This window comes from Colletes latitarsis, unplaced genomic scaffold, assembly GCF_051014445.1.
Source record: "Colletes latitarsis isolate SP2378_abdomen unplaced genomic scaffold, iyColLati1 scaffold0007, whole genome shotgun sequence".
NCBI classification, from domain to species: Eukaryota; Metazoa; Arthropoda; class Insecta; order Hymenoptera; family Colletidae; genus Colletes; species Colletes latitarsis.
Genome location: NW_027488367.1, coordinates 30,602,357 through 30,613,008, shown reverse-complemented (window position 1 = coordinate 30,613,008; position 10,652 = coordinate 30,602,357).

Sequence of the window (10,652 nt, the reverse complement as noted above, 5' to 3'; positions counted from 1 at the left end):
AGATCCCGAGTTTTTTCTGGTTTGGATCACGTAGTAATGTGGTACCACACTGAAACGGTCGATTAAGCCTGGTCTGGATCAATGTTTTAGAGGATAACGCATGTTAGGTCTAGGTTAGGTCTGGGATTTGCCCTCATCAGGCTCATACAATCGTATATGTCACATTCTTGTTGGCCAGATCCTGGTCTTCTTCTCGTTGGAATCACGTAGTATTGTGGTACCACACAGAAACAGTCAATTAAACGTGGCCACGATCAATATTTTAGAGGATAACGCATGCTAGGTCTGGGTTAGGTCTGGGACTTGCCCTTATCAGACTCATACTTTCGCATTCTTCACATAGTTGTTGAACAGATCCTGGGTTTTTTCTGGTTTGGATCACGTAGTACTGTGGTACCACTCTGAAACGGTCGATTATGCCTGGTCTGGATCAATGTTTTAGAGGATAACGCATGTTAGGTCTAGCTTAGGTCAGGGATTTGCTCTTGTCAGAGTCATACTTTCGCATTCTTCACATTCTTGGTGGCCAGATCCTGGTCTTCTCCTGGTTTGAATCACGTAGTATCGTGGTACCACACAGAAACAGTCAATTAAACCTGGCCACGATCAATATTTTAGAGGATAACGCATGTTAGGTCTAGGCTAGGTCTGGGATTTGCCCTCATCAGAGTCATACTTTCGCATTCTTCACATTCTTGGTGGCCAGATCCTGGTCTTCTCCTGGTTTGGATCAAGTAGTAATGTGGTACCACACTGAAACAGTCGGTTAAGCCTGGTTTCGATCAATATTTTAGAGGATAACGCATGTTAGGTCTAGGCTAGGTCAGGGATTTGCTCTCATCACGCTCATACTTTCGCATATTTCGCACACTTGTTGGCCAGATCCTGGTCCTTTTCTGGTTTGGATCACGTAGTACTGTGGTACCACACTGAAACGGTCGATTATGCCTGGTCTGGATCACTGTTTTAGAGGATAACGCATGTTAGGTCTAGCTTAGGTCAGGGATTTGCTCTCATCAGAGTCATACTTTCGCATTCTTCACATACTTGTTGAACAGATCCTGGTCTTCTTCTGGTTTGAATCACGTAGTATTGTGGTACCACACAGAAACAGTCAATTAAACGTGGCCACGATCAATATTTCAGAGGATAACGCATGCTAGATCTAGGTTAGGTCTGGGATTTGCCCTCATCAGGCTCATACAATCGCATATTTCGCATTCTTGTTGCCAAGATCCTGGTCTTCTTCTGGTTTGAATCACGTAGTATTGTGGTACCACACAGAAACAGTCAATTAAACCTGGCCACGATCAATATTTTAGATGATAACGCATGCTAGGTCAGGGTTAGGTCTGGGATTTGCCCTCATCAGACTCATACTTTCGCATTCTTCCATTACTAGTTGAACAGATCCTGGTCTTCTTCTGGTTTGAATCACATAGTATTGTGGTACCACACAGAAACAGTCAATTAAACCTGGCCACGATCAATATTTTAGAGGATAACGCATGCTAGGTCTGGGTTAGGTCTGGGACTTGCCCTTATCAGACTCATACTTTCGCATTCTTCACATAGTTGTTGAACAGATCCTGGGTTTTTTCTGGTTTGGATCACGTAGTACTGTGGTACCACTCTGAAACGGTCGATTATGCCTGGTCTGGATCAATGTTTTAGAGGATAACGCATGTTAGGTCTAGCTTAGGTCAGGGATTTGCTCTTGTCAGAGTCATACTTTCGCATTCTTCACATTCTTGGTGGCCAGATCCTGGTCTTCTCCTGGTTTGAATCACGTAGTATCGTGGTACCACACAGAAACAGTCAATTAAACCTGGCCACGATCAATATTTTAGAGGATAACGCATGTTAGGTCTAGGCTAGGTCTGGGATTTGCCCTCATCAGAGTCATACTTTCGCATTCTTCACATTCTTGGTGGCCAGATCCTGGTCTTCTCCTGGTTTGGATCAAGTAGTAATGTGGTACCACACTGAAACAGTCGGTTAAGCCTGGTTTCGATCAATATTTTAGAGGATAACGCATGTTAGGTCTAGGCTAGGTCAGGGATTTGCTCTCATCACGCTCATACTTTCGCATATTTCGCACACTTGTTGGCCAGATCATGGTCCTTTTCTGCTTTGGATCACGTAGTACTGTGGTACCACACTGAAACGGTCGATTATGCCTGGTCTGGATCACTGTTTTAGAGGATAACGCATGTTAGGTCTAGCTTAGGTCAGGGATTTGCTCTCATCAGAGTCATACTTTCGCATTCTTCACATACTTGTTGAACAGATCCTGGTCTTCTTCTGGTTTGAATCACGTAGTATTGTGGTACCACACAGAAACAGTCAATTAAACGTGGCCACGATCAATATTTCAGAGGATAACGCATGCTAGATCTGGGTTAGGTCTGGGATTTGCCCTCATCAGGCTCATACAATCGCATATTTCGCATTCTTGTTGCCAAGATCCTGGTCTTCTTCTGGTTTGAATCACGTAGTATTGTGGTACCACACAGAAACAGTCAATTAAACCTGGCCACGATCAATATTTTAGATGATAACGCATGCTAGGTCAGGGTTAGGTCTGGGATTTGCTCTCGTCAGGCTCATAAAATCGCATATTTCGCATTCTTGTTGGCCAGATCCTGGTCTTCTTCTGGTTTGAATCACGTAGTATTGTGGTACCACACAGAAACAGTCAATTAAACGTGGCCACGATCTATATTTTAGAGGATAACGCATGCTAGGTCTGGGTTAGGTCTGGGATTTGCCCTCATCAGACTCATACTTTCGCATTCTTCACATTCTTGGTGGCCAGATCCTGGTCTTCTCCTGGTTTGGATCAAGTAGTAATGTGGTACCACACTGAAACTGTCGGTTAAGCCTGGTTTCGATCAATATTTTAGAGGATAACGCATGTTAGGTCTAGCTTAGGTCAGGGATTTGCTCTCATCAGAGTCATACTTTCGCATTCTTCACATACTTGTTGAACAGATCCTGGTCTTCTTCTGGTTTGAATCACGTAGTACTGTGGTACCACACAGACACAGTCAATTAAACGTGGCCACGATCAATATTTCAGAGGATAACGCATGCTAGATCTGGGTTAGGTCTGGGATTTGCCCCCATCAGGCTCATACAATCGCATATTTTACATTCTTGTTGCCAAGATCCTGGTGTTCTTCTGGTTTGAATCACGTAGTATTGTAGTACCACACAGAAACAGTCAATTAAACGTGGCCACGATCAATATTTTAGAGGATAACGCATGCTAGGTCTGGGATAGGTCTGGGATTTGCCCTCAGGCTCATACAATCGCATATTTCACATTCTTGGTGGCCAGATCCTGGTCTTCTCCTGGTTTGAATCACGTAGTATTGTGGTACCACACAGAAACAGTCAATTAAACCTGGCCACGATGAATATTTCAGATGATAACGCATGCTAGGTCTGGGTTAGGTCTGGGATTTGCTCTCATCAGGCTCATAAAATCGCATATTTCGCATTCTTGTTGGCCAGATCCTGGTCTTCTTCTGGTTTGAATCACGTAGTATTGTGGTACCACACAGAAACAGTCAATTAAACGTGGCCACGATCTATATTTTAGAGGATAACGCATGCTAGGTCTGGGTTAGGTCTGGGATTTGCCCTCATCAGACTCATACTTTCGCATTCTTCACATAGTTGTTGAACAGATCCCGAGTTTTTTCTGGTTTGGATCAATTAGGAATGTGGTACCACACTGAAACGGTCGATTATGCCTGGTCTGGATCAATGTTTTAGAGGATAACGCATGTTAGGTCTAGCTTAAGTCAGGGATTTGCTCTCATCAGAGTCATACTTTCGCATTCTTCACATTCTTGGTGGCCAGATCCTGGTCTTCTCCTGGTTTGAATCACGTAGTACTGTGGTACCATACTGAAACGGTCGATATGCCTGGTCTGGATCAATGTTTTAGAGGATAACGCATGTTAGGTCTAGCTTAGGTCAGGGATTTGCTCTCATCAGAGTCATACTTTCGCATTCTTCACATTCTTGTTGGCCAGATCCTGGTCTCCTTCTGGTTTGAATCACGTAGTATTGTGGTCCCACACTGAAACAGTCGATTAAACCTGGTTTCGATCAATATTTTAGAGGATAACGCATGCTAGGTCTGGGTTAGGTCTGGGATTTGCCCTCATCAGGCTCATACAATCGCATATTTCACATTCTTTTTGGCCAGATCCTGGACTTCTTCTGGTTTGAATCACGTAGTATTGTGGTACCACACAGAAACAGTCAATTAAACGTGGCCACGATCAATATTTTAGAGGATAACGCATTCTAGGTCTGGGATAGGTCTGGGATGTGCCCTCATCAGACTCATACTTTCGCATACTTCACATACTTGTTGAACAGATCCTGGGTTTTTTCTGGTTTGGATCACGTAGTACTGTGGTACCATACTGAAACGGTCCATTATGCCTGGTCTGGATCAATGTTTTAGATGATAACGCATGTTAGGTCTAGCTTAGGTCAGGGATTTGCTCTCATCAGAGTCATACTTTCGCAATCTTCACATTCTTGGTGGCCAGATCCTGGTCTTCTTCTGGTTTGAATCACGTAGTATTGTGGTACCACACAGAAACAGTCAATTAAACGTGGCCATGATCAATATTTTAGAGGATAACGCATGCTAGGTCTGGGTTAGGTCTGGGATTTGCACTCAGGCTCATACAATCGCATATTTCACATTCTTGGTGGCCAGATCCTGCTCTTCTTCTGGTTTGAATCACGTAGTATTGTCGTACCACACAGAAACAGTCAATTAAACGTGGCCACGATCAATATTTAAGAGGATTACGCATGCTAGGTCTGGGTTAGGTCTGGGATTTGCCCTCATCAGAGTCAGACTTTCGCATTCTTCACATAGTTGTTGAACAGATCCCGAGTTTTTTCTGGTTTGGATCAAGTAGTAATGTGGTACCACACTGGAACCGTCGATGAAACCCGGTTTCGATCTATATTTTAGATGATAACGCATGCAAGGTCTGGGTTGGGTCTGGGATTTGCCCTCATTTGGCACAGACTTTCGCATTCTTCACATACTTTATGAGCAGATCCTGGGTTTTTTCTGGTTTGGATCACGTAGTTATGTGGTACCACACTGAAACAGTCGATTAAACCTGGTTTCGATCAATATTTTAGGGGATAACGCATGCTAGGTCCGGGTTAGGTCTGGGATTTGCCCTCATCAGACTCATACTTTCGCATTCTTCACATAATTCTTGAATAGATCCTGGGTTTTTTCTGGTTTGGATCACGTCGTAATGTGGTACCACACTGAGACAGTCGGTTAAGCCTGGTTTCGATCAATATTTTAGAGGATAACGCATGTTAGGTCTAGGTTAGGTCTGGTATTTGCTCTCATCAGGCGCATACAATCGCATATTTCGCATTCTTGTTGGCCAGATCCTGGGTTTTTTCTGGTTTGGATCACGTAGTTTTGTGGTACCACACAGAAGCAGCCAATAAAACCTGGCCACGATCAAAATTTTAGAGGATAACGCATGCTAGGTCTGGGTATAGGTCTGGGATTTGCCCTCATCAGACTCACACTTTCGCATACTTCGCACACTTGTTGGCCATATCCTGGTCCTTTTCTGGATTGTATCACGTAGTAATGTGGTACCACACTGAAAGAGTGGATTAAACCTGGTTTCGATCAATATTTTAGAGAATAACGCATGTTAGGTCTAGGTTAGGTCTGGGATTTGCTCTCATCAGGCTCACACATTCGCATTCTTCACATACTTGTTGACCAGATCCTGAGTTTTTTCTGGTTTGGATCACGTAGTTTTGTGGTACCACACAGAAGCAGCCAATAAAACCTGGCCACGATCAAAATTTTAGAGGATAACGCATGCTAGGTCTGGGTATAGGTCTGGGATTTGCCCTCATCAGACACATACTTTCGCATATTTCGCACACTTGTTGGCCAGATCCTGGTCCTTTTCTGGTTTGGATCACGTAGTACTGTGGTACCACACTGAAACGGTCGATTATGCCTGGTCTGGATCACTGTTTTAGAGGATAACGCATGTTAGGTCTAGCTTAGGTCAGGGATTTGCTCTCATCAGAGTCATACTTTCGCATTCTTCACATACTTGTTGAACAGATCCTGGTCTTCTTCTGGTTTGAATCACGTAGTATTGTGGTACCACACAGAAACAGTCAATTAAACGTGGCCACGATCAATATTTCAGAGGATAACGCATGCTAGATCTGGGTTAGGTCTGGGATTTGCCCTCATCAGGCTCATACTTTCGCATTCTTCACATAGTTGTTGAACAGATCCCGAGTTTTTTCTGGTTTGGATCAAGTAGTAATGTGGTACCACACTGAAACAGTCGGTTAAGCATGGTTTCGACCAATATTTTAGAGGATAACGCATGTTAGGTCTAGGCTACGTCAGGGATTTGCTCTCATCACGCTCATACTTTCGCATATTTCGCATTCTTGTTGCCAAGATCCTGGTCTTCTTCTGGTTTGAATCACGTAGTATTGTGGTACCACACAGAAACAGTCAATTAAACCTGGCCACGATCAATATTTTAGATGATAACGCATGCTAGGTCTGGGTTAGGTCTGGGATTTGCTCTCGTCAGGCTCATAAAATCGCATATTTCGCATTCTTGTTGGCCAGATCCTGGTCTTCTTCTGGTTTGAATCACGTAGTATTGTGGTACCACACAGAAACAGTCAATTAAACGTGGCCACGATCTATATTTTAGAGGATAACGCATGCTAGGTCTGGGTTAGGTCTGGGATTTGCCCTCATCAGACTCATACTTTCGCATTCTTCACATAGTTGTTGAACAGATCCCGAGTTTTTTCTGGTTTGGATCAAGTAGTAATGTGGTACCACACTGAAACAGTCGGTTAAGCATGGTTTCGACCAATATTTTAGAGGATAACGCATGTTAGGTCTAGGCTACGTCAGGGATTTGCTCTCATCACGCTCATACTTTCGCATATTTCGCACACTTGTTGGCCAGATCCTGGTCCTTTTCTGGTTTGGATCACGTAGTACCGTGGTACCACACTGAAACGGTCGATTATGCCTGGTCTGGATCAATGTTTTAGAGGATAACGCATGTTAGGTCTAGCTTAGGTCAGGGATTTGCTCTCATCAGAGTCATACTTTCGCATTCTTCACATACTTGTTGAACAGATCCTGGTCTCCTTCTGGTTTGAATCACGTAGTACTGTGGTACCACACAGACACAGTCAATTAAACGTGGCCACGATCAATATTTCAGAGGATAACGCATGCTAGATCTGGGTTAGGTCTGGGATTTGCCCTCATCAGGCTCATACAATCGCATATTTTGCATTCTTGTTGCCAAGATCCTGGTGTTCTTCTGGTTTGAATCACGTAGTATTGTGGTACCACACAGAAACAGTCAATTAAACCTGGCCACGATCAATATTTTAGAGGATAACGCATGCTAGGTCTGGGTTACTTCTGGAATTTGCCCTCATCAGACTCATACTTTCGCATTCTTCCATTACTAGTTGAACAGATCCTGGTCTTCTTCTGGTTTGAATCACATAGTATTGTGGTACCACACAGAAACAGTCAATTAAACCTGGCCACGATCAATATTTTAGAGGATAACGCGTGTTAGGTCTAGGTTGGGTCTGGGATTTGCCCTCATCAGGCTCATAAAATCGCATATTTCGCATTCTTGTTGGCCAGATCCTGGTATTCTTCTGGTTTGAATCACGTAGTATTGTAGTACCACACAGAAACAGTCAATTAAACGTGGCCACGATCAATATTTTAGAGGATAACGCATGCTAGGTCTGGGTTAGGTCTGGGATTTGCCCTCAGGCTCATACAATCGCATATTTCACATTCTTGGTGGCCAGATCCTGGTCTTCTCCTGGTTTGAATCACGTAGTATTGTGGTACCACACAGAAACAGTCAATTAAACCTGGCCACGATGAATATTTCAGATGATAACGCATGCTAGGTCTGGGTTAGGTCTGGGATTTGCTCTCATCAGGCTCATAAAATCGCATATTTCGCATTCTTGTTGGCCAGATCCTGGTCTTCTTCTGGTTTGAATCACGTAGTATTGTGGTACCACACAGAAACAGTCAATTAAACGTGGCCACGATGTATATTTTAGAGGATAACGCATGCTAGGTCTGGGTTAGGTCTGGGATTTGCCCTCATCAGACTCATACTTTCGCATTCTTCACATAGTTGTTGAACAGATCCCGAGTTTTTTCTGGTTTGGATCAATTAGTAATGTGGTACCACACTGAAACGGTCGATTATGCCTGGTCTGGATCAATGTTTTAGAGGATAACGCATGTTAGGTCTAGCTTAAGTCAGGGATTTGCTCTCATCAGAGTCATACTTTCGCATTCTTCACATTCTTGGTGGCCAGATCCTGGTCTTCTCCTGGTTTGAATCACGTAGTACTGTGGTACCATACTGAAACGGTCGATATGCCTGGTCTGGATCAATGTTTTAGAGGATAACGCATGTTAGGTCTAGCTTAGGTCAGGGATTTGCTCTCATCAGAGTCATACTTTCGCATTCTTCACATTCTTGTTGGCCAGATCCTGGTCTCCTTCTGGTTTGAATCACGTAGTATTGTGGTCCCACACTGAAACAGTCGATTAAACCTGGTTTCGATCAATATTTTAGAGGATAACGCATGCTAGGTCTGGGTTAGGTCTGGGATTTGCCCTCATCAGGCTCATACAATCGCATATTTCACATTCTTTTTGGCCAGATCCTGGTCTTCTTCTGGTTTGAATCACGTAGTATTGTGGTACCACACAGAAACAGTCAATTAAACGTGGCCACGATCAATATTTTAGAGGATAACGCATTCTAGGTCTGGGATAGGTCTGGGATGTGCCCTCATCAGACTCATACTTTCGCATACTTCACATACTTGTTGAACAGATCCTGGGTTTTTTCTGGTTTGGATCACGTAGTACTGTGGTACCATACTGAAACGGTCCATTATGCCTGGTCTGGATCAATGTTTTAGAGGATAACGCATGTTAGGTCTAGCTTAGGTCAGGGATTTGCTCTCATCAGAGTCATACTTTCGCAATCTTCACATTCTTGGTGGCCAGATCCTGGTCTTCTTCTGGTTTGAATCACGTAGTATTGTGGTACCACACAGAAACAGTCAATTAAACGTGGCCATGATCAATATTTTAGAGGATAACGCATGCTAGGTCTGGGTTAGGTCTGGGATTTGCACTCAGGCTCATACAATCGCATATTTCACATTCTTGGTGGCCAGATCCTGCTCTTCTTCTGGTTTGAATCACGTAGTATTGTTGTACCACACAGAAACAGTCAATTAAACGTGGCCACGATCAATATTTAAGAGGATTACGCATGCTAGGTCTGGGTTAGGTCTGGGATTTGCCCTCATCAGAGTCAGACTTTCGCATTCTTCACATAGTTGTTGAACAGATCCCGAGTTTTTTCTGGTTTGGATCAAGTAGTAATGTGGTACCACACTGGAACCGTCGATGAAACCCGGTTTCGATCTATATTTTAGATGATAACGCATGCAAGGTCTGGGTTGGGTCTGGGATTTGCCCTCATTTGGCACAGACTTTCGCATTCTTCACATACTTTATGAGCAGATCCTGGGTTTTTTCTGGTTTGGATCACGTACTTATGTGGTACCACACAGAAACAGTCAATTAAACGTGGCCACGATCAATATTTTAGAGGATAACGCATGCTAGGTCTGGGTTAGGTCTGGGATTTGCCCTCAGGCTCATACAATCGCATATTTCACATTCTTGGTGGCCAGATCCTGGTCTTCTCCTGGTTTGAATCACGTAGTATTGTGGTACCACACAGAAACAGTCAATTAAACCTGGCCACGATGAATATTTCAGATGATAACGCATGCTAGGTCTGGGTTAGGTCTGGGATTTGCTCTCATCAGGCTCATAAAATCGCATATTTCGCATTCTTGTTGGCCAGATCCTGGTCTTCTTCTGGTTTGAATCACGTAGTATTGTGGTACCACACAGAAACAGTCAATTAAACGTGGCCACGATCTATATTTTAGAGGATAACGCATGCTAGGTCTGGGTTAGGTCTGGGATTTGCCCTCATCAGACTCATACTTTCGCATTCTTCACATAGTTGTTGAACAGATCCCGAGTTTTTTCTGGTTTGGATCAAGTAGTAATGTGGTACCACACTGAAACGGTCGATTATGCCTGGTCTGGATCAATGTTTTAGAGGATAACGCATGTTAGGTCTAGCTTAGGTCAGGGATTTGCTCTCATCAGAGTCATACTTTCGCATTCTTCACATTCTTGGTGGCCAGATCCTGGTCTTCTCCTGGTTTGAATCACGTAGTACTGTGGTACCATACTGAAACGGTCGATATGCCTGGTCTGGATCAATGTTTTAAAGGATAACGCATGTTAGGTCTAGCTTAGGTCAGGGATTTGCTCTCATCAGAGTCATACTTTCGCATTCTTCACATTCTTGTTGGCCAGATCCTGGTCTCCTTCTGGTTTGAATCACGTAGTATTGTGGTCCCACACTGAAACAGTCGATTAAACCTGGTTTCGATCAATATTTTAGAGGATAACGCATGCTAGG